Raw genomic sequence first — 24187 nt, forward strand, 5'->3', positions numbered from 1 at the left:
TACAAAAATATCAGCTAGCTTTTGTCATCGTATGTGGGTATATCCCTAGAAGAGCCATATACCAGTGTAATTTTAGTTAATTACAATCAGTTTTGATTCCCTTGGATTAAGACAAATGCAGGGCTGAAACCGTATGTGCTTTGGTATAGACTGAAGCAGGTTGCTAAGATGTCATTGTGTTCTACACTAACTACTAGAATCCCAAGGGTGAAACCTAGGCAGAGCCTAGAAAGGTGCCTGCAGTTTCATTCTGCTTTTTGCTGGGGAATTTGATGTAAAGGGGAAAAAACATGGACTTGCATGTCAATTGTTCACTCACTCATTCAATTAGTCAGTAAATATTTATTGGGAATTCAGAGGTGACCAAAAGCAAAACAGTCCTTCCTCTTCAAAAACATGAAGTCTAGCCCCATGAACTCTCAAATCCTTATTCTACTTGGCCATAATCTCAACCACATATGAAATTATGGCCAAATTAACCTTTCTGAAGCTCAGTATTCCCATTAGGAAAATGAGGCTATTAATACTTATCAAGGACTGTGGCTTTGAGAATAAGTTAAATACACGTATAGACAATGCTTGAGCATTTAACAAGCATTCAGTAAATGTCTTCCAAGTACCTGCCCATACTTGCATCTATGAGATATTTTCTATTTGTATGCACTGCACTATCTAGATTCCAGGGTTATCTGTTCAGTATTATATAAAAGCAAGGAGAGTGTGTATCTTTCAGAAAAGATTTGTAGCTGACATATACATCACAGTAATGAAAGAAGAAATACAAGGAGGAACTTGGATGACAATTGAGGAGGTTAACACATTTATAGGTTAACTATTAGGACCAATCTTCATATAGAATAATGTCTCTCAATCACTGAAACAACTTTAAAAGGAGGAGCCAAAAAAAGGTACAATCACCATGAATGTGTCAAAAATTCCCTTTACGGCTGTTTAACAATCTTTTCCATCTTTTATTGAAAAAGTCATATAGACGAGAATCAATAAAATGAAAATGACATATGAAAGAATCACTTCGATTCATCAGCATTGGGTTTGACACATAGTAAGATTACAGTAGGCCACATAAAATATATAAAAGCATGTAAGAGCACTTAGAATGCTGGAACTGTAGGAGATGCCTGAGATCATCTAGTTCAACTTCTTCACAGACAAAATCTTAGACAATATTGACTAAGTAAAGGCAACACAGCTGGTAATGACAGAGACAGGACCAGAGATGTCCAATTTCAATTTCTTATAATGCCCCTTTCCTCTTCTTAATGTATAGAAATATATTTGAAGATGTGTGGTTAATCAGCTCTAAACCAGATACTATTCTAGACACAGAGAATAGAGTGATAAGCAAGATAGACACAATTGTTATCCTTAGAGCATTTACAGTTTAGCTGGGAAGATAGTCCATATAGTACAGACCTAGTCTGGTTTATGGATCAGGGAAGAGCCCCCAAAGAAATATTGTTAAGTTGAAAAGCCTTGAGTATGAGGTAGACAAAGGGGGTAAAATAGTAGGAAAGGGGGAGGTGGGCAAGAGAGAGGGGTTATGGAGCTGAAGGACAGAAGAGTGGGGTAGAGGAAGTCAGAGGGAGGGTTGAGAGAGATGACTAAAGAGATGAATAGGAAGAGCTTGGAACATCAGGTCAGAGTCCAGGAGTTACCCTAAGAGGAATGGGAAGCCACTGAAAAGTTTTAGGAGAGATGATGAAACGACTGTATTTGCATTTTGGTATGATCAATCTGGCTGCATTATGGAGAAACAGTTGAAAGAGATAAAAGTGGGGCAAGAGGCCTTTAGGAGGAATGGGATAAGGTGATGGCACTCAAGGCAGAGTGAAATGAAGAGACATGAGAGGTACTTACAAGATGAAAGTGGGGGTGGGGACTTGTTGATTGAACAGTTATGGGGACAGTGAAGGAATAGGGAAAGTCAAAACTTATTCTTAGGTTCACCACAGGGAATAACACACTAAGAGAAGACTCAAGGATGAGCTATAGTAATGGGGTGTGTGTGGGTGTTGATCTTAAGATGCTAAGAAGGAAATCCTGCCTCTCAAGCTGTAAGAGATTCCAACACAGAGCCCATTCTCCAATGCTGTCATCACATGGGAAAGGTAATAGAAAATGAAGACAAAACATATTTTATCAGATATTTGGAGGGAATGAAAGTTTCCTAGAAAAGTATTTGCAAGCTGAAGAAATCCTTGGACAGATGGAGCTAGGAGAGTTGGAAGAGCGTTCTCCAAGCAAAACTTGTGTGGTGGTAAACACTCTGGGCAAGTGACAAACGCATTTAGGATGTTGTGAAAGATGTGTTTGCAGTCAGGCTCAGGGAGCACAGAGGGCCATACATGGAATCAGGTGCACCTGTGTGTAGCACAAAATGTTTCAAAACACCAGAGGGGAAACAAATGACAAATGGAAGCTTCAAAATTGCCCCAAGACTTAAACACTTAGAAAGACACTAATGACGTCACCAGCACAGACTTTTCCCTTTCTTCTCCCAGCTTCCGGTCAATACACTTTCAGTATACTTTCTGTTTCTGAGTCAATGCAGCCTTGGAAAGAAGCAAGTGCAGCGTTTTTGTAGATAAGCTATACAGACCAGGTTTCTGCTTCTTTAGAAGAAAAATCTTAAACTTTTCAAAGCCAAACACTATGCTCTACCAAACCTTTTAAAACACCAGTCTTTCATGAAATTACCCAACAGCAGCTTGTCAGTGTCTTTTTTTTTTTTTTTTTTTTCCCTAGGGCCGAGCCTGCGGCATATGGAAGTTCCCAGACTAGGGGGTCGAATCGGAGCTACAGCTGCTGGCCTACGCCACAGTCACAGCAACACCAGACCCAAGCCGTGTCTGCGACCTACACCGCAGCTCACGGCAATGCAAGATCCTTAATCCACTGAGCAAGGCCAGGGATCCAACCTGCACCCTCACGGATACGAGTCAGATTTGTTTTCATTGAGCCAGGACAGGAACTCCTCCAGCATTCACTCTTGATTGATGTCATAATTAGGGTTCCTCTAGAAGCAGCCCCTGAGACGGGAGAAATGAACACACAGTGTTCTGGGAAGGTGAAGCAACACTGCAGAGGAGTGACGGAGTGAGATGAGGAAAGGCAGGGAGCCAGGCAAAGGGTGTAACACCAAGCCTGCTGCCACTGTAGGTGACTGGGAAGTAATCAATTATCCCATTCAAGAGGTGAAGAGTTGGGTATTTATACACGAAACTCTACCATTCATGGTTGAGAGCTGTAGGTGGGTGTGTGGGTGGATGGGGGTTGTTAATTCCCCCAGGAGATCAAAGTGCTAAGAGAAAGCCGGCAGGTGAAAAAATACATATTCTGGCAGCAGGAGAGCCAAAGGTGTGCAGTGAGGTAGTGAGTTTGATGGAGGATAGGTGAGGCCCTGAGAGTGTGTCCTGAAGTTAGCAATAAAATGGGCTCCATTTTGAAGCCATGGGGAAGGTATTAAGATCGACTAAAAGGTAACTGATAATAGAAATGCATACACATACACCAGGAGAGACATGTGTCTATACACTTTAAGTCTTCTTGAAAGCAGAAGAAACCATCCAGAAAGACATTTTATCACTGCAGTAGGGAGAAAACCCAGAAAATAAAGAATAGACAAAAAAGATTTCATCCAAGGGGATTAGAGACAACATGGCTGAGGACCAGGACAGAATAGTGGATGCTAACTCTTTGCACTGGTCTTTTGAGGACTGCCAAGGATTAACAAACTCTAATTGACAAGTATTGGCCATCAGACTTTCTAAAGATTAAACATGAGCTTGAAATTAACTGTCTTTAATTATGAAGAACAGTCTTTCAGGCCAATAGTGTCTTTTGATGGAAAGACAGCTCCATCTGGGTGCTAGCAGGTCCTTGAGAGGTTACTAGAAAAAAAGATTGATCTACCTTGCTCAGGTCAGGAGCTATCTGATGAATTAATATGTCTTGAATTTCTACCACAAAACTTCATGTCTACCTAAAGATTAAACTCATACAGTATAAATAAGGTGAAAATAAAGGACAAAAAATCCAAATATTTTAACTTTAATACTAGATCTCTCTCTCTAGAAGGCTTAAAGCTATAGGAATTAGTGACACAAATTAGTATGCCAAGGAAGTTTTTCAGTTTCTTAAAGGAAAATTAAGGTGAGGCATTTTAAGAAGATATTCAGACATTCATAAGAGACTGGTTCTGAGCTTCATTCTCAGAATTGAGACCTCAGATTATGGGGTTCTGAGTATTATGCCTAGGAAGAAGCGTGCCACTCTGTAACAGCTAGATAGGATATGATATGAGAGGACAATATCCACCAGATATTCCCTTACAGACACCATGTCCCCCTTCTCACAGATGCATCTACACAGCCTCTGTTAGTGGATGTACACCAGGAGTGACGGTGATGGTGGTGGGGTAGTGGCTGTCTTGATGCCGGTCACAGAAAAAAGGTCCAACTTTCATCAGGATGCTGTGTCCCCTCCCAGGCACATGATAGGCTTTCAATGCCCTGTCCACTTTAAAGTTCGATGTGGCCTTGTGACTCACTTTGGCCAACAAATGCATGTTACCTCTGGGAGAAAATTTCAAGAACCATTGAACAATCTGCCATCTGCTCTTTTTCTCTCTGCTGTGACAATCAGCGATATTCCTGCTGGTACCTATTCCTTCTTCAATCACAGAGAGAAGACAACTTGGAACATAGGACTCAACAGATCCATGATGGACACAAAGTAGAGTAGAAATGAATTTTGTTGCCTTCCACCCCCGAGATTTGGGAGTTGTTTCAATAGAACCATTATTTCCAAAAGGGATTTAGAACTTAAAATACTTGGAGCTTCTCCTCATTAACCATTACTAAATACTTATTTTGAGTAAAGAATGGAAAGAGTAATGATGTGTCCTTTTGTGTCTATGTCTTTGCAGTCATTTAGTTCATTTCAAAAACATAGCTACAGTTTCTCTTTGTTGTTACATTGGCTGATGGTCCAGAAATTTACATAGAGAACACTTGGTGAAGGTTTTCTCTATGACACATCTAGCATTATCCTGGATGGTACCCATTGCTAAGACGATTCTTTCCAGTTCAAGGACATAAACAGTCAACTCTACCATATTTTAAACACTATTTTCTATTCATTGGAAGGCAATAATTCCTTGTCACAAGAAATCTAAACTGCATCTAAATCTCCAATATGAAAGCAGTGCATTTTGACTAACCACCAGTGTTAGGATTGCTGTAAAATGCCTGCTACTTCATTGGCAAGAACTCTACTCCCTCTGCCTAGACATCATATCCCATCCCTTGGTACAACATGAATGTGTTGAAAGCCAAGTTAATGAATACAGCTAAACTAAATCCAAAAAGAACAATGTGAGTTACCAGTTCTATTTCAGACTTGGTGATTAATTCCAGTTCTTAAGCAGTGGGGGAGAAGAAAAGAGAAGGGAGTTAAGGTATAGTCAGTGGCTATACATCTTTCATGAAACTCCTGGCACTGGAGATGCTAGTGAATAAGATAGGCATAGTCCCTGCCCTTAGACTCAAACCCATCATAGGAAATAGCTAAATAAATTTAAAAAAACAAACAAACACCTTTTAAACTGCTATAAGTTCAAATGAAAAACAAAACAAAAACAATCCTAGCCATTTGGATTTTATTCAAGGAAAATTCAAGCCATCAAAGAGGATAATAAGGTGATCTAATTTAGTTTCGTGTAACTTGTAAAAACCATGCAGAAAAAGATATAGAGTACTTCTCTCTCTGCCAGTCTCCTTGGCAGTAAACAACCAACCAACCCTCCTTCTCCCTCTCCCTTCTCATGTTGATCAGATTTCTATCATCATGCCTATTCCTGGTCTTCATATAAATAGAATCATATAATGTGTACTTGCTTCTGTCCAACTTCTATTACTCAACATGTTTTTGATATTCATCCATGCTGTTACATGTATCAATAGTTTATTTCTTTTTATTGCTGAAGAGTATCCAATTGCATGCAAATACTGCAACTGGACTAATCATTTACCTACTGATGGACACCTGCACTCTTTCTAGTCTGGCTATTATAAATAAAGTTGTTCAACATTCTCATGCAGGTGTTTGGTAGACATTTGTTTTCATTTCTCTTAGGTAAAAACCTAGGAGTTGAGAACTTCCCATTGTGGCTCAATGGATTAAGAACCTGACATAGTCTCCATGAGGATGCAGGTTCGATGCCTGGCCTCACTCAGTGGGTTAATGATCTGGCATTGCCACAAGCTGCAGTGGCTGAGGCACAGGCCTGCAGTTGCAGCTCTGGTTTGACCCCTACTCTGGGGAACTTCCATATGTCACAGGTGTGACCACAGAAAGCAAAAAAAAAAAACCCATAGGAATAGAAATGCTGGGCCATAGGGAAGGTGCATGTCTAATTTTATAAGGAACTTCAAGTTTTCCAAGACTGTTACCATTTTACAATTCTAGCAACCAAATGCGAGAGTTTCGTGTTCTCCACATCCTCTTCAACATTTAACAATGTCAGTCTATTTTTTAGACATTCTAATGGGAGGGAAATGGTGTCTCATTTTCATCAAGATTAATGATGTTGAACACCTTTACTTAGGCATTTTGGGCATTGGTGTTTCCTTTTTCTCTCTTCAATGCTTTGTCCATGTTTGTATGAGGTTGTTGAATGTAGGGTTTGTATATGTATATTGGTATGAGTTCTTTGTCAGATATACATTTTGCAAATATGTTTTCCAGTCTGTGGCTTGCCTGATTTATTTTCTTAATGGTTTCCTTTTAATTTTCATAAACTTATCAGTTTACCACGTTTTGTCTTATTTTTGTTGTTGTTTGTTTTTTTACTTTTATGTGTCCTAAGAAATCTTTGCCTATACCCAGGTCACATGATGTTCTTACATGTTTTCTTCTAGAAGTTTCACTTAGCTTTTACATTTAGATCTATTATTCCTCAAATTAATTAATTTTTAAGTTACATATTACTCGACATATACTTACATATGTTTTAGGTACGTGTAGAGATTGAATTTCCTTTTTAAAAAATATGGGTATCAAATTATTCCAGCAATATTTGTTAAAAACACTTTCCTTATTGAATTGACTTAGGCCTTATAAATTAATGAACTATATTTTGTGAATCTATTTCTGGACTGTACTCTGCTCCATCAATCTATTTTTCTATCCTATGCTAATGCCACAGTGTCTTAATTAATGTAGCTTTAAAGTCCCAAAGCAAGTATTGCAAATCTCAAAATTTGTTCTTTTCTAAATCATTACAACTATTTTAGATTATCTGCACATTCATAAAAAATTTAAATTACCCTGCTGGGTTTTTGGTTGGGATTACATTGAAACTCAAGATCAGTTTGGGTTGAACAGACATCTTGATAATATTGAGTCTAACAATCCGTACCAAAGATCATGGTATCTTTGGATTTTTAATTATGTCTTTATTATCTCTTAGCAATATTTGTAGTTTTTTTCAGTGCAAAGATCTTGTGCATCTTTTGACAGATTAAGTCCTAGGTATTTGATGTTTTGCTGCTAGAATAATGTTTTTATTTCATTTTCCATTTTTTTGCTACTGACTAAAAATACAATTGTTATATATCAACCTTGTATTCTGCAACCATACTAAGTCTACTCACCAGTGTTGGTGAGTTTTTTTGTTTGTTTTTCTCTTTGTAACTCTCATAAAGTTTTCTGTGTATACAGTAAGAGAAGCTCTACTTCTTTTCCAATACATATATCTTTTACTTATTTTCTTTGTCTTATTTCACCAGGAAGGCCTTCCAGTACAATGTTTAATAGAAATGATTTTAAATTCTCTTTTTCAAGACTTTATTTTTTTTTAGAGAAGTTGAATACTCACAGCAAATTTGAGGGGAAGGTACAGAGATTTCCTATGTATCCTCTACCCTGGGATGCACAGCCTTCCTTATCATCAATATCCCTCATCAGAGTGATACATTTGTCATGATCAAGTGAACCTACACAGACATCATAACCACCTTAAGTCCATAGTTTACATTATGGTTCAGTCTTAGTGTTATACATTGTATACATTTGTACAAGTGCTTAGCGACATGCATCCATCATTGCAGCATCATAGAGTATTTTTTATTACCCTAAACATCCTCTATACTCTGCCACCTCTAACCCTTGGCCACCTCTGATCTTTTTACCATCTTTATAGTCTGGCCTTTTCCAGAATGTCATATAATTGAAATCATACAGTGTTTAGCCTTTTCAGATTAGCTTCTTTTACTTAGTAATGAGCATGTAACTTTCCTCCTTGCCTTTTCATACTTTGATAGCTCATTTCTTTTGAGCACCAAATAATATTCCATTGTCTGGAGATACCGTGGTTTGTTTATGTGGTGGTGGTATGGGGTGGGGGGAGGAGAAGCATTTAACAGTTCTATGATTAAGTCTATCTTTTAGAGTGTTCCGGCCTCTGGACTCTGAGCATCATAAGAATGTCTGGTTTTTTCCTCCCACCTTAAATGGGATAGAATGACTAGGGTGGGCTGGAGTTGGGTATTTCCCCTTCCCTGGGGTCAATTAGTATCTGATAATACTCCAGCAGGTTAGGCTCTGGTTAACTAGTTTCCCCTGAGGACAGGCCTTGTTAGAAGAACAGAAAGCTCTGGTGTATTTTAAAATGGGTCATTTTCCCCTCCTCTGCCAGAAACGCAAGAGGATTTTTCTCCAGTATTTACTGTGGGAATCTAGCCAAGCTGCTGGAGGTAAATCTTAACAATATTGTGGGGACCTTCCAATAACTGGCTACCCCTGGAGTTTTTAATCCTCAGACCTGTCCACACTGAGCCTCTAGCAATTTGTCAATTACAGTTCTGGTTTTCCTACCCCAGCACTGGTTCCTGTGGTGGTTTTCACATATGACTCTGCTCTGCTAAGCCATGACTCCCTCTTTTCACCTGTCTGTCTCTCCAGTCTTAAGGGCAGTGGCTTGGCTTGTATCCTACCCTCTCTCGTAGATCCAAGAAAACTGTTGATTTTTCAGTCTGTTTAGTTTTTTTTTTTTTTTTTTAACTTGTTAGTCGATGGTGTGGTGACTTCCACATGCCTTATATGCAAAACCAGACAGCAGAAGTCCTCAATTATCCTTCACTAATGCAGCAAACTAACTCAACATTTAAAGGCTTGTACAATAACAACAATCGTGCTGCTTATGAATCTGTGGCTTAGAAATTTCAACAGAGCTCAGCAGGGGTGACTTCACTGTGCCACTGCCTTGCATCTAGGAAATGAGACATGTATCTTTGGGATATGATTCTCCAGGTCTCTTACCCTGTCTCCAACCATCAGCATATGGCCCCTATGCATTCAGTGAAGGATCATGGGAAAGATCTGCTAAGTCAGTGCTTACTTGCCCTGTGGCTGGGGCTTCTCCAAACTATAATCCTACATAACCAGTCCATACATGGCTGTTAAGGAGCTCGATGGTTAAACAGACCAAATTATATAGAGAAAATAGCATATGATAAAGGTCATATCACAAAAAATTGGAATAAAGACTATCTCCTTCTTAGTAAATAGTGCTAGACAATGAAATAACTTTTTATTTTTTTAAGTTTATAATATGCCTTTGGAGAAAAGCACCATCTTCTCTTTATTTCAATGTGTAAGATACATTGAATTATAGTGGGTTGGTTGCCTTATTCTTTTTTTTTAATTACTTGATAAATTTTATTACATTTATAGTTGTACAATGATCATCACAACCAAATTTTATAGCATTTTCATCCCAAAGCCCCTGAGATAACTTTTTAGAAAAGGTTAAATTACACTCATTCCCCTTGTAATTCATAAAATAAACACCAAAGGAATCAGAGATGCAAATGTGAAAAAAAAAGAAACTATAAAAGTAACAGAAGATAACACAGATGAATTCTAACATAACCCAAGTGTAGGGAAAGGCTTTCTAACAATGTCTCAAAATCCATATGCAATATAGTAAAATATTGATAAATCTGACCACCAAACTAAACAATCTTTAAAATGAATACACACTGAGAGGCAATATTTGCAATATGTTTCACAGATAAAGGATTAGTGTCATTAAATATAAATATTTAAAGAACATTTAAATATTGAAGAATAAAAGACCAAAATCCTATAGAAAAATGGACCAAAGACCAAAAAATTCACTGAAAGAGGTATAAAAACGGCCCTTAAACATATGAAAAGATGTACAACCTACACATAATAAGAGAAATGCAAAGTAGACTATACTGAATTACCATTTCTCACCCATTGGATTGGCCAAATTTCAAAAGTTTGACACACACTTTGTTGGTGATGCTACGGGGAAAGAGGCAGTCTAACACACTGCTGGTTGGAATACAAAATAACACAACTTCGATGGAGGGTAAAGTGTCAATATCTCACAAAACTACTACTCCATGTATCCTTTGAGCCAGCAATCCTACTTGAACATGTACTGAAAACACACTCCCAATAATATGAAAACATATATGTGCATATTTATGCACAGCAGCAAAATATCAAAAGCTCCCTAAATGTCCAAGCATTAATAAAATAAAATTTGGTGCATATTCCAATGGTGTCAGCCGCAAGATTCAGTTGTTAAAAAGGAAGGGAAGGGAAGGGGGAGAAGGAGGTAAAAAAGAATGAGGAACAACTCTATGAATTGTTATAGTGTGTTTCCCGTACATATTAAGTGAAAAAAAAGCAAGGTACAAAAGAGCATATATTTTATGCTCCTTCTTGTGTAAGATACAAGGGAAAATAAGAAATCATAATAGATATATGCTTACCTCAACATAAGAAACAGAGAAAATAAACCAGAATTAACAAAATTTGTTTCCTATAAGGTTAGGCAGGGGAAGAAACAGCGCAAAGGGATGTAGGGGCAGTAACACTTGTCAGAATATTCCTTTCTGATACAGTTTTGGCCTTTGGATCATTTTAAAGTTTTTAATATTAAAAATAATTAAATTAACCCAATCCAGATGGAAAGGGGGAAATCCAAAATGGAAAATAGAGGAAAACAAATGGCTCCAATGTATTTCAAGGAATACTATAAACTTGTGGGAAGGCTTTTTAAAAAGAATAATCAAATAATTTGTGAATACAAAATTCGATTAATAAGCCCTCAGTGTTGGATGGATAGACGATGGGGTGGAATATGGGGTAAGAATTGCCAACTCTGAACTTTTTTTTAGTTCATTTGTGTTTTGAAGAGGGACAAGTGAAACAATTCTGAAAAAATTTAAATGTATTATGGAACTAAGCAAATAAGTCATGTGTTGTTACCCTGAGGGGCCAGAGTTCACACTGTGGAAGAACACATGAAATGAAGTATGTGAACCCTATAGAGATGAATTAGAATTGGAAGTAACAATATGAACTCATGGTTTCTAAAATATGAGTACATGTGCTTCTATGTGTGTATGTGCACATGTATACATAAGTATATGTATCTGTACATACATGCATAGGTTTCCTAGCTCTGCTCACAGAGAGGGTCAAGGAGTGGTGACATTCTCATAGTAACAAGTGCCTCTGGCACCCAAAACTTTGTCTCCAAGCCATTTAGCAATAAAAGGAACCAGGGAGCCTCAGAGAAGTAGCTTACTCTAGACCTGGTACAGGGAAGTACAGGGTGAGCCTGGAAAGTCTGGTTATGACCAAGAGGAAGGATGTGCTCAATAAAAGTAATGAGGCAACTCCCACTGTGGCTCAGCAGTAATGAAACCGACTAGGATCCATGAGGAAGCAGGTTCAATCCCTGGCCTCGCTCAGTGGGTTAAGGATCCAGTGCGGCTGTGAGCTATGGTATAGGTCACAGATGCGGCTCGGATCCTATGTTGCTATGGCTGTGGCGTAGGCTGGCAGCTGCAGCTCCGATTTTTTTTTTTTTTTGACCCCTAGCCTGGGAACTTCCATATGTTACAGGTACAACCCTGAAGAAAAAAAAAAAGTAATGAGGGTAAATCACAAAGGTGAAGGAATTGTTTAAAGAGGCTGCCATTAGTCAAATATGGAATAATTTGAGCACCAAAATAGTAAAATATGCCATTGAAAAATAGGGGTTCATGACTTTCTATATCTTAACCAGAAGTGAAAGTCCCAATATAGATTTTAAAAGTACTTTTACGGGGTTACCTGGCAATTCAGCAGGTTAAGGATCCAGCATTGTCACTGCTGTGGAACAGGTTCAAGCCCTGGCCCAGGAACTTCTACCTGCTGCGGTGTGGCAAAAAACAAACAAACAAAAAAACAAGAAGTACTTTTACTTCTGAGCGGAGACTGGATTGTAGGGCTCAGGGTCAAAGCTGTGAAAACAGATGGGGAGCTGTTATAGGAGATGAATGATGGTTATCTGAATTACAGGTGGAGGCAACAAAGACCAAGAAAAGTCAGTGGATCAGAGATGTATTTTCAAGACATGACTGATAGGATTTGCAGATGAGCTAATGAGAAAAGGTCCTTGAGTACCTGCTGGGACCATGATGTCATTTATTGACAGAGGGAGCCATTGGAGGATAAAGGGTGTAGTGGGGATCTTGGCAAGAGCAGAGTGGCAAGGATGAACCATCTTGGACATGTTTAGCTTGTAATTCTGTTAGATATTCAGGTGGAAACAGCCAGTAGACTGTTGGAAGTACAAGTATGGAGTTCAGATGGGCCATGGGATTCTAACCCTGTACAATAGGGATCTTTAACCTCATGTTAAAAAATGGTGAAGCTTCAAGATGTAACTTAATTTTCTCTAAGTCATCAATCTAGTAAGCAGATGAGCTAGAATTCAAACTCTATAAGCTACCTCATCACACTTCCTTGAAGAACTAGAACTCCATCTCATACATCTCATGTCCCCAAGAACACTTCGCAGAACTCAGCGCAGAACAGAGGCTTAGTAACTACTTGTTGATTGATTAATATGTCTGGGGATATTAAGAAACTCACCAAACAACAAATGTCATATTAAATTTACACTGCTGCACTTGAAGTGTAGACTTGATTAATTGCTTTCTGGCAGTCAGGAGCATACCAACTTGGGCCAAAAGTAAGCAGAAGCAGAGAAAATAAATCCAGACTGTTTCAGTCCCAGTTAATATTGGTCCTAAGTGATTGGGCCTGGTTACTGGATGTCTCTATTTTACCCAATAAGGACAAACCTTTCTTTTTCCTATAGTTATCTTGGCCTGCCTTCATCTGCACTAAAATAATAACATTGTTCCTGATGGCCATGTCAAGATCATCAAAGCTTACATGGTCCTTTTGCAGCATCACATGGCCTAGGAATGCTGCATCTGTGGCCCAATTTCTACCAAGTAACGAAAAAAAAATAAAACTAGCATGCTATGCTTGAGCAGTAGAATGAATCTTGAGGAGTTCCCGTCGTGGCACAGTGGTTAACGAATCCGACTAGGAACCATGAGGTTGCGGGTTCGATCCCTGCCCTTGCTCAGTGGGTTAACGATCCGGCGTTGCTGTGAGCTGTGGTGTAGGTTGCAGACACGGCTCGGATCCTGCGTTGCTGTGGCTCTGGCGTAGGCTGGTGGCTACAGCTCTGATTCAACCCCTAGCCTGGGAACCTCCATATGCCGCAGGAGCGGCCCAAGAAATAGCAACAATAACAACAACAACAAAAAGACAAAAGACAAAAAAAAAAAAAAAAGAAAAAAGAATGAATCTTGACCTGCCACTTTGTATCCACCTTCTTTTTTCTCTACAAGTCTTTGACTTTCTGTCATATATCTAGCAGCCCAGGTATACCCATCAGCCAGGACACAAGAGGCTATTTCTTCCCAGTGATGTGGGGTATAAGTAAAAGTTTATCTGAATATTTAAGGTTAGTGATTCACTGTGTTTGGGAAGAGCTGTATCTTCCAGTAAACATGATTACCACAGAAAGAGTTACATTAAACAGCTGATATGTCATAAGTCCCTTACTTCAGAACAGTATTAGGATTAGCAGCCCTGAGGTTGTCATGTGGTAATTAAGGGACTGTGAAATGTTATATAAAGACTCACAGCTGGCTGTTCGAGACAGCAAAATTGAAAGGCAGATTGCTATCACCAGGGGAGATCAGCTCTTCTAGTTCAGTAATATTAAGCCCCAGTGCTTGCTGGAAAAGCTGCAGGTATGTCAAGAGTTAATTTCTGGCCATTGTATGACCCTCATGGCTTTCCTGTGGTGGGTCATCGTTGGGAAAGAATACCATTATCACAGTAGACTGGGATGGTGTGTGAGTTTCTGCCAAGATACGAAATAAATTCATATTGCCAGTTCAAGGTCTTTTGTCATGCCTCCCTGCAATCATCGGCTCTTACTGGAGAAATAAGATGGCATTCAGAAGACAAAAGTTCTCTGTCCACCAGTCCACTGACTTACCTCGGCCCTTGGAGAAATAGAGAGTTACACAGCTGCTTAGGAAGCTATTATGCTACTCGAAGTTTCCTGCTGTTCTCACTGTCACTGAATCCTTGATAGTGTTATTTAGAAATAAGGGATAATCACTATTGGTGTATTATGTAGGAGACAGTAAACTGTTTCTGAGATAGACTAATAGCCAAAGCAAAATGAAATCATTTAATCCATTTTCAAAGCTGTTTGTTGAGAGGATACTACGAAGCTATAAAGATCATTACTATTACAGAGCACCCTGTAACATTAAAATGAGAAGTTTCTTTTCCTGGAGAGGGTGAGGAATTATTCCATTATGCTCCCTCCATCCAGCCCTTTCTGGGTGCACCACAACAGGCATAAGTGTAAGATGAATGCCCACTTAGCTTAGGAGTAAACGTGATCATTTTCACTGTGCAACACTTCCCTCCAGACTGTAGGTATCTGCCAGGAAAAAAAAAAAAAAAAAAAAAAAAAAAAAACCTCTAAAGAATTTTTTTCTCTTAGTTTTGATCATGAGTTTGCCCAGCAGTTGAGCGCCAACATGAAAGGCTGGGGGCGGAGGACGCAACTGGAAATAAAATGGTTGCCTTGCCTAGATCCTGGGTGGTTTGGAAGACTTTGCTTCCAAGCATAACAGTATCTGCCCACCCTAAATGTAATCATTGAGAATAACTTTGCTCTTTCAATTCCTGACACATATATTATAAAATAATAATACCTTATAAAACAATATCTTTGGTTATACCCTAGCCCTTTTAACTCCTGCAGATGTATAAAATCATTTATGTCTCAAACTATTATGCACTCAAACTATTTCTGGGTAATCTACTTTGTGCAGTGCTTTGCTTAGAACCATATACAACAAGGCACTCAGTAAATACTTTACGGAGAAGGAGGACAGAAATCAATTTTGATTACAAACTCCTCAAGAGTATTAAAATTATTGTATAGAAACCAGTAATTTCAGCTATGTTTTTATATATATTTGAGAGAATATAGGTGTTTAAAAGCCTTTTTCAAAGTATATCTAAAAAATATGAGGCTAGCTATGAAATACTAATCCCCATCTTTCCCCAAATCAAAAAAAAGAAAAAATCCATTCTGTTCTAACCTCTATAAGGTAGGGAGGAAGAGTAAGATAGAAAGTGATAAAGTAAAGGAATGGTGGCAAATAGTTTTTACCTCATATGCATGGTCTATTTAATTGACAGTGCTGCCTATCTTCAGAGTTGGGTTAAGAAAGAGTCTGAGTGTCTTGATTATTTAGTGACATCTACCATGCGTTAAGAAGAAGGAATGGGATATGTTTTATGCGAGGTTGCACATAAGATTTTTAGCTTTGGGAATATGCTAAAATGGACGGAGATTAAGATGTGATCTGCTGCAGACTCAAGTAATCATTCTGAAACATATTTATTTTTCTTCACTGTTCATAAGAAAGAGATTAAGATAGAAACTCTAAAGGGTAACTTTGGCTCTGAGTCAAGAAGAGAATGGCATGCAATAAAAAACCCAGATGTTTCCTACAAACATTTTATTTTCAATTGGCTTGAAGAGCAAAATATATATATCATCTAAGGTAGTGGTTAAAGGTGACTTCAAATTCTTTGACACTCCTCTGGTTGAGGGATTTGATCTATGTGCACTTCACTTGGACTAGGTGTATCTTGGCAGTCCGAAAAAGAGATATAGACAATTACAATAGCATGATGGTTAAGAGTTCACTAACTATGTGTCCTTGAACATGTTTTTAAACATCTCTATTCTTCCTTTTTCTTACCTTTAACATGTGTATAATGATGGTACCCATATAGTGGCTTATTGGGAGGCTTAAATGAGGCACTGTGTGCAAAGTGCTCAGAACAGGGTCTGGCATTGATTAAATGCTCAATAAATGGGTCATTATGATTATTAAAATAGGATTAAGTATAAGTGCTCTGGGAGCAAAGAGAGGGCTATCTATCCAAGGGGTGGTGATGAGAGATCAGAAAAGACTTCATGGGAGAAATGACATTGTACCTGAGACCAACAGGGTAGGGGAGTTTTCTCAGGAAGTGGGAGTTGAGAAAGTGGCTTGAAGGAGGGAGGAGGACATGGATTTCAAAGGAGAGAAAGTATTTTACTCTGAGTCCATGGCACCATGCTGGATTTGACTCCAATTCCAACTCTAGTTCTATGGTGTCTTTAGTCATCCAATTCCCCTGAACATCAAGATATCATTGACTTTCTAAAGTTCCTTCTTCCCAGCTTTCAATTATTTTTCACCATTGACTCTAATTCTTCTCTAAATGTCCATTACTCTTCTCTGCAAAGAAATGAAGCCGTTCTATGCATCCTAGTACAAGCCTACCAAGTGTTCCACTTCTCACCTTGTGGTCTGCTCTGGACTCCAGATGTTCAGGATCTCACTGACCATTGAGCTTTCGTATTAATATTTCAAGGCCATCTTACCTTGATAGCTGGCCAGTGTCAGTTCTTAGCAAGTAATGAGTTTATCCAGACACTATGCAAACATTTGTAAATGGAAAAAAAGTAGTTCATTTAATAGCTTAAAAGTCCTGTAGAGGCCTCCATTAATGGAAAGAATAAAAAACAGGGGATGATTCAACTGACTGGTTGGATCACTTCCTCAAATCAGAACAAAAGTTCTTTACAGAATGGATTCTCTACTACCTCTCCTGAGAGAAGTGAGTGTGGGGTGGGTGGCAGGGGTTAGGACAGGGTGCCCGACCATCCTGGTTTTTCCAGGCCTTGGAGGGGGTGGGGTGTTTCTTGGTGCTAAAAATCTGAAAAATTTCTGGCAAACTAGGATGAGGTGGGCACCCTCAGAATGGAAGCTGACCTAAAAGGGTAGAGTCAGTTCATGAAAGGTTTTGTATGTCCTCCAAGAGGGTTTGGCCTTGGCCTTGCAGAGAAGGTTGGGCCTCTGCTTTGACGAAGAGTTTGAAGGTAACTCTGCCCAGGAAGCCCACCAGAAGCCCACAGTTAGGAGGTTTCTCATAGTCCAGGGAAGCAAAGAGGAAGGTGTGACAGTGGGTGGCTGCAGGGGGGTAGAGAGGATGGGACATATTTGAAAGTCACTTCAGAGACAGAAATATGACCTGAAAATATGGTCCTGGTGAGTGATTCAAAGTGGGAGTGAAGGATGGTGAAGGGTCAACAATGACTGAGCAATATCCTGAGATACATGAACTAGGGTGTCATTATGGAAGGTAGGAAACACAGGAGAGTGGATCGTCCCCTCAGACATGGACTGGCCTCAGGAATGTTAATGTGCTAAGCACAAATTCTCTACTGAAAGCCACTGCTGCTCCTGCTCATTTTGCCCCTTTGCCCACACAGGCAGCCTCCCTGTACTCTGGGATGAAACAGTTATTCAAAGGGCAGCTCAGGTGTGTGGCTCTCTCTCTTCCCTTGCTGGCCTACCTGAGTTTGTCTGGGAGAGCTTTCTTATTGTTAGTTATAAGCTAATCAGGACACAGAAAGTCCAAAGTGTTTGGTCAGAGCTGCTGTACACAGGCGACCTTGGGCTTAGCCTCACCAGAGAGTGAATTCCCGTCTTTCACTCTGATGGGGGCTGGAAAGGGGGCTTTGAGGAGTTGGATAAAGAATCCAAATATCTACAACTGCTTCTTTTTTTAATTTATTATTTTATGGTTTACTTTCTTTTTTTTTTTTTTGTCTTTTGTCTTTTTGTCTTTTGTTGTTGTTGTTGTTGTTGTTGCTATTTCTTGGGCCGCTCCCGCTTCCCAGGCAAGGGGTTGAATCAGAGCTGTAGCCACCAGCCTACGCCAGAGCCACAGCAACGCAGGATCCGAGCTGCGTCTGCAACCTACACCACAGCTCACGGCAACGCCGGATCGTTAACCCACTGAGCAAGGGCAGGGATCGAACCCGCAACCTCATGGTTCCTAGTCGGATTCGTTAACCACTGCGCCACGACGGGAACTCCTGGTTTACTTTCTTAAAGATATCACAATATCATTGGCATTGCAAAGAAAAATGTGATGGGAAGCATTTTTATCATTTTTCAGGATTAGTGACTATTTCATTGATAAACTAATACAAATCAATGAATTTTCCATAACTTAAGATTTAGTAGCTAGTTCCTAGAAATCAGCAGTGATTTTATTCACACACACACACAAACATACACAGGCATGCACACACACTTTTACTGGATGAAATAATTAGTCCAAAGTCAGAGAATCTTTCTTTAATAAAATCACTTATAAAAATTATAAATGCTTTAGATAATTATTTTTCCCTGAACTTTTAAAATTATTATTTTATTTTTATTAGAGGATAGTTGATTTACAGCATTGTATCAATTTCTGCTGTACAGCATAGTGACCCATATATATATATATACATATATATATGAGTACATATATATACACATATACACTTTATCTCATATTATCTTTCATCAAGGTCCACCCCAAGAGATTGGATATAGTTCCCTGTGCTGTATAGTAGGACCTCACTGTTTATACGTTCTAAATTGCTTTTTATTTAGCATTTCAACCAACCGTGCTTTTTCAGTTCCTTTGGATACACACACACATACACACACACACACACACACTTTCAAAGCCGCTGGATGTTATAATTCCTGTGCTTCTCTGACATTCTTTGTTATAATCAGCCAATTTCTGTACTTTCTCCCCTGCTGCTAAGAATGCAGTTTTTTTTTGGGGGGGGGGTCTGCTAATATCATTTACCACTAGTTAGGCCCTTACTTACCTTCTGATTTTTTGCTCCTCCTCTCCCACTCCCTATCTTTTATGATCAGTGGGGATTTGGGGAATGGAAATAGATTAGTATATTCTTCAATCCACCTTTAATTGAAAGACTAATCCATTTTAGTTGTCAAATAATATTTTACTTAATGGAGCTTCTATAATTTATCTAAATCAAAACCTGTCTTTGTTTGTTTACTTTGTTTTTAACTTTTCTACTGTTTCTCCCTTTTTGATATTTTAAGTAATGAAAAACAAATAATATTGAGTAGACATGTGGGTGGAGAAGCAGTTGTACAGAAAGCCCAATATGATTCACTCAGTTTAATGTTACAAGTTAAACATTTACTTTAAGTAAATTTTTGGACAAATGTTCAGTCTTTTAGAATTCTTCCCTGCTCCCTCTAAATTGAAGCCTAGGATGCCCAGGGGTCAGATAACCTAGGTCCACATGGTAGCAGGAAAAACTGAGGCCTCTGGCCCAGATTCTTGCTGTGTGGCTGCTCTTATCTTTGGAAAGCTCTGTGCACATATTACGTTAAGGCCAGTGCCCTAGTCCTTTTTCTTGATTTGTTAGTATCACCTAGTTCTTGCTGCCTGACTTGACCCCTCCTGAGTTCTTGACCCCTCTGAGTTTGCCCTGTGCATTGCCCTGAGTTATTTATTTCTATATTCATTCATTGACTTGAGTGATCCACCATAAAACTCCCAGTAACCTTACCCACCAGCAATATCAGCTAAATTCTGCCTCCCTCTCTGAAGCCAGCAAGGATTTCTGGATCTCTTTCATGCCACACAGACTCCAATGGAAACTCAGCATGGCTTAACCTGGATAACCCTGCCATGCCACCAACATTACCCTGCTGTGGCTACTCCAGGTTGGTGCAAAAGAGAATAGAGCCCTGCAAGGCAATCTCATCTTAGAGTTCTAAATAGGAAGCAGATGTAAATCCACTGGGAATACCTTCATCCGCAAGTAACTGAAACCCAGCTCTCAGCGACTCTATGAATCAGGACTTGTATTTCTCATAGAATATGAAATCCAGGGATAAGCAATTTCTAACATTGTTGGAGCTGCCACTAAGGACCCGGTCTCTTTTTATATTTCCACCTGCCATCCTTTAGCATGCAAGTTTTTCATCCTCAAGTTTGTTGCCTAGTGGTCTCAAGGCAAAAAGTAGAGTTAAGAGGTGACACAGCAATGTCTGTTCTTTCTGTAAGAAAAACAGCAGCTCATCCCCAAAGCCCCCAACTGTCATTTCTGTTGATGTCTCCTTGACGAGGAGGAAGGCTTTATATTTATTGGAGAGTGGCAAGAGAAGAGTGTCTGCCCTGCAGGGTCGCCCTTCTTCCTATCTAAACTCTCTCCCCACTCAGGGATGACCAAAAAATACAGGTCATCTGGCCTGATTCCTTTACCTCATTGTTCCCCACAATCCACTAGGGTGGAAGGACAGCCTTTCTTCCCAATGCCTCTCTCCCTGTCTGCCTGAGATATTATCCTTCCACCCTTTTGCTGAGGTGGCAGTCACACTTTCTTCTTCCCTGCAGCTGTAAGCCCTGGCTGCTGGGGATCATGGTTAATAGAAGACAAGTATTAAAGAATTATATATTTAATATTGTCACAATAGTATCATGATAGTATGTCCTCGGGATAAAATAGTCTCTACCTGGAAGTTATGTGGATTTGTTAAAACTTATCAAACTGTATACTTAGGATTTGTGCATGTCACTATAAATAAATTATACCTCAATAAAAAATACTTTTAAAATGGAAAAAATCTGAGTTCTCACTGTGGTACAGTGGGTTAAGGATCCGGTGTTCCTGCAGCTGTGGCATAGGTCATAGCTGTGGCTCAGATTTGCTCCCTGGTCCAAGAACATTTATATGCTGCAGGTGGATGAAAAAGAAGGAAAATATTAACTTTGTTATATTTATAAACATCCTTACAATTATATCTTCAGCTATATTCGTGATTATTGCTTTAGGGTAAACTCCTCAAAGGATTTTTGGGCCAAAGAATATGAACCCTTTCAGGGATTTTGTTACATTTTGCCAAATCATCTTCTAGAAAGATACTTTCTCATTTATACTTCAACTGAAAGTTTTTAAGAATAGACATCAGGATCTTAACTGTCATGGTTTTATCTGCTATTTATACAAATACAAATGGGATGATTCACTCACAAATATATGAAGATAACAAATAGATTATTTGGGAGTTACTAATCCTATTTTATGTTTGGGGAAGAATGTATGCTTACTAAATAATTAGTATAAATGTATCAGGGAGAAATTTCATCATAAAATTAGGTATGCAGGAAAGATAACCTTATCTGTTTTCTATACTTTAACTTCATTTCTGTTTCTGAGTTTCTACTTTTTCCCACTGGTGGGAAAATAAGCCTAATTTTTTTGACTTTGCACTGAAGTCTTATGCAGAGACAGGCATGGGTGTGAATACAAGTAGTGAGTTTCTTGTTGCTTTAGTTCTCGTTCCAGACAGGTGGCACATTTACTGCCTCTGGTGGCTGCTTTGGGTCCAATGATCTACGACTTTGGTGCCATGCTTGGGCACACGTTTCCTTGTCAAGACACAACATACAGCCCCTTCTCTCTGGGGTCTTGCTGCTGCTCTAATCTTGGGGCCATGGATCTCCCTCTCTCTCCTTCTATGTCTCTATATCGCTTATACTCCATCATACTCACAAATCCCTTTTGAAGGCTGAAGGTTTTAACCTCATTAGAGAGAAAGACTTGGAGATTATTTCTGTTTTCTCCAACCAAAACATGAGTTCAGTGACCAGAGGGGGAATGAAACCAAGGATGTCCTCTATATGAAGGGGCCTGAGTTCCAAGGGCTGGTAAGACGTAGACCTGGATTCTTGTTCAGACCTCCATTCTCAAACTGGTCCCCTAGTTGTCTGTAAATGAACAGGATTATCTCAGTGACGGCCTTTCATCTGGCAGCAGTTGAGGCACCAGAAGACTCTGGACAAGTCCAAAGAGAACTCACAAAATTCAGCCAACTGACAGCACCAATACAGGCAGCTGCTAACATGAAATATAAAGCATTTGCCCACATGACTCTCAGTTATCTTTACTGTCAGAAAGAGACAGCCAACCTCAGAACTTTAATCCCTTCCATTCTGGAACCTGCACACAGAGCCGATAAACTACCCTGCCCCAGCATAGCCTGGCCTCATCTGCTGGCCCAGCCATTGCCTCCAGTGGGAGTGCTAATGACAGGGAAATGGTCAGCAGCAGGAGGGAGAGGGGAAAGCAGGAAAAAGCCACACAATGGTGCAAAAGGCAATAATTAACTCAGATAATCACAATTGGAAATAACTTGAATCTGAGTCATTTTAAGAGGCGGCTCCCTCGAGGGTTACGTTTTCTGAACAGGAAGTAAGGAGAGAATGGTAACCACGGCTAGCAGCAAAGGACTGTGAACATCTCTGCAGCAATGATCCCCCCATCAATGCATGTCCCAGAGTTCATCTTTCTGCCCTCCCCCACTGCCACCACACACCTGAGCATTAGCAGCACAGAGACTCACACAGTCAAATAATTACTGGAGATTGTATCTATAAAGCCAGGGAGAAACCAGTGTCATCTTGCACTGCTGGTTTGCTTTCGGCGGACCTGGCACAGAGCAGCATCACACAGTAGGCAGCAGCCTTCATCTTGGCATAAACCTGCAGAATCAAATGCTTCTGCTCGCTCCTGGCTAGTTCACACCCTCTCCTCTCATTCCAGAAGGAATTAGCCCAGCTCTGACTAGGTGCTATGCTGTTCCATATGGACCACCTCACAAAGGATACAAAAAATGTCACGCTCAGCATTAAAGCAGGGACTCACGCTGCTATCTTGTGACCTTTGCAACCTCAGTCTGAAATGAAGCTTCCTTATTCTGTATACAGCATGGCTGGCATATTGCAAGAGCTGGTGGATCAGATTCTCCCCACCACCTACCTCTCTGTCTCTTTTTAGTTTCAAAACACTTCCCAAATAGAATTGAGTTAAAAGAAAGTGCTGGTTTGCTCTTTTTCAAAGAAGGGAGGAGAAGGATGAAGGTCTTTGGAAACAAGTTCAGACGTGTTTGAATACAATTAAACAGGTGGCTCCTGTCTGCTTGCCACTCGCAATTTTCAGATTTCTTTTTTAAGCCCAACGTTGCTTAGTTCCTACCGATGAGAATAGAATGGAATAGAGACTGAAAGCCAGTAAGATCTGTTACTTTCTGGTAATGCCCAAGTGATTCTTAGAAAAACCATTTTAGTATCACAGTACTCTCGATTAATATGTATCGACCTTGAAAAGCATTTGCTAAATCTATACTTACCAGCAATAATATTGATGCCTCTACCTATTTTTTTTAAATGAGCTACCCTCCCATAGAAAAGGCACATGACTTTACTTCCCTTCTCAGTCTTCACAAGATCGAGTTCAAAAGATACAGGCAACAGAAGCCTGGAGCTGAAGCTCACTGACCTAGGTAGTGATTAGCTTCCTGAAAGACTCCTACGGCTGTCTCTGAATAGAGAGAGAATTTAGGCACCTGCCTTGGCCAATCTGACCAGGTCATACCAAGGGACAGATTTTTCAAAAGCTTTTGAACACCCACTGTGTTCAGGCCACTAGATCGACCACATTAGGGAAAGCACTATCTTGGGTGTAGACTGATTGTGTTTTCAAGTCGTCTTCCAAATAAAGTATTATTTATTCATGTCTTATGACATGCATTGCTGGTGTAACAATCATTTGTTGAAAAACAAGACAAAAGAACCTTGGACTGTATAGCGGATTTGGGTTTGAACCCCAGTCCAATTGCCTTATCAGCTCCATGGTGAAGTGTAAGTTTTAATTTCCTTCTTTGTACTTTGAGACTAACAATCCCAAGTTCTCCTCCTTCACGGAGTTACTGGGGGTCATTAAAAATGAGGTCATAAAAATTATCACAAGTTATCATCCCCTGGCTTTTTTTTTCCTCTGCCCCCGAACTCTAGA

At 39.6% G+C, this 24187-nt stretch overlaps 1 protein-coding gene across 5 annotated transcripts in view; it reads right to left on the reverse strand.

The window, feature by feature from the left end:
• Positions 1 to 24187, reverse strand: part of ZNF521 (zinc finger protein 521) — an 847543-nt gene that overhangs the window by 480618 nt on the left and 342738 nt on the right. For 2 of the 5 annotated variants that reach the window (XM_084964337.1, XM_084964338.1), the window contains one exon: positions 20971 to 21067. The exons of the other annotated variants lie outside the window; for them this stretch is intronic. The gene's annotated coding sequence lies outside the window, so the exon portion shown is untranslated. The remainder of the gene's footprint in view (positions 1 to 20970; positions 21068 to 24187) is intronic. 5 annotated transcript variants of the gene reach the window in all.

Source organism: Sus scrofa, chromosome 6, assembly GCF_054392235.1.
Source record: "Sus scrofa isolate SSC_HxYL_T2T_F1_AM1 chromosome 6, Sscrofa_HxYL_maternal_Yorkshire_Landrace_v2.0, whole genome shotgun sequence".
NCBI classification, from domain to species: domain Eukaryota; kingdom Metazoa; phylum Chordata; class Mammalia; order Artiodactyla; family Suidae; genus Sus; species Sus scrofa.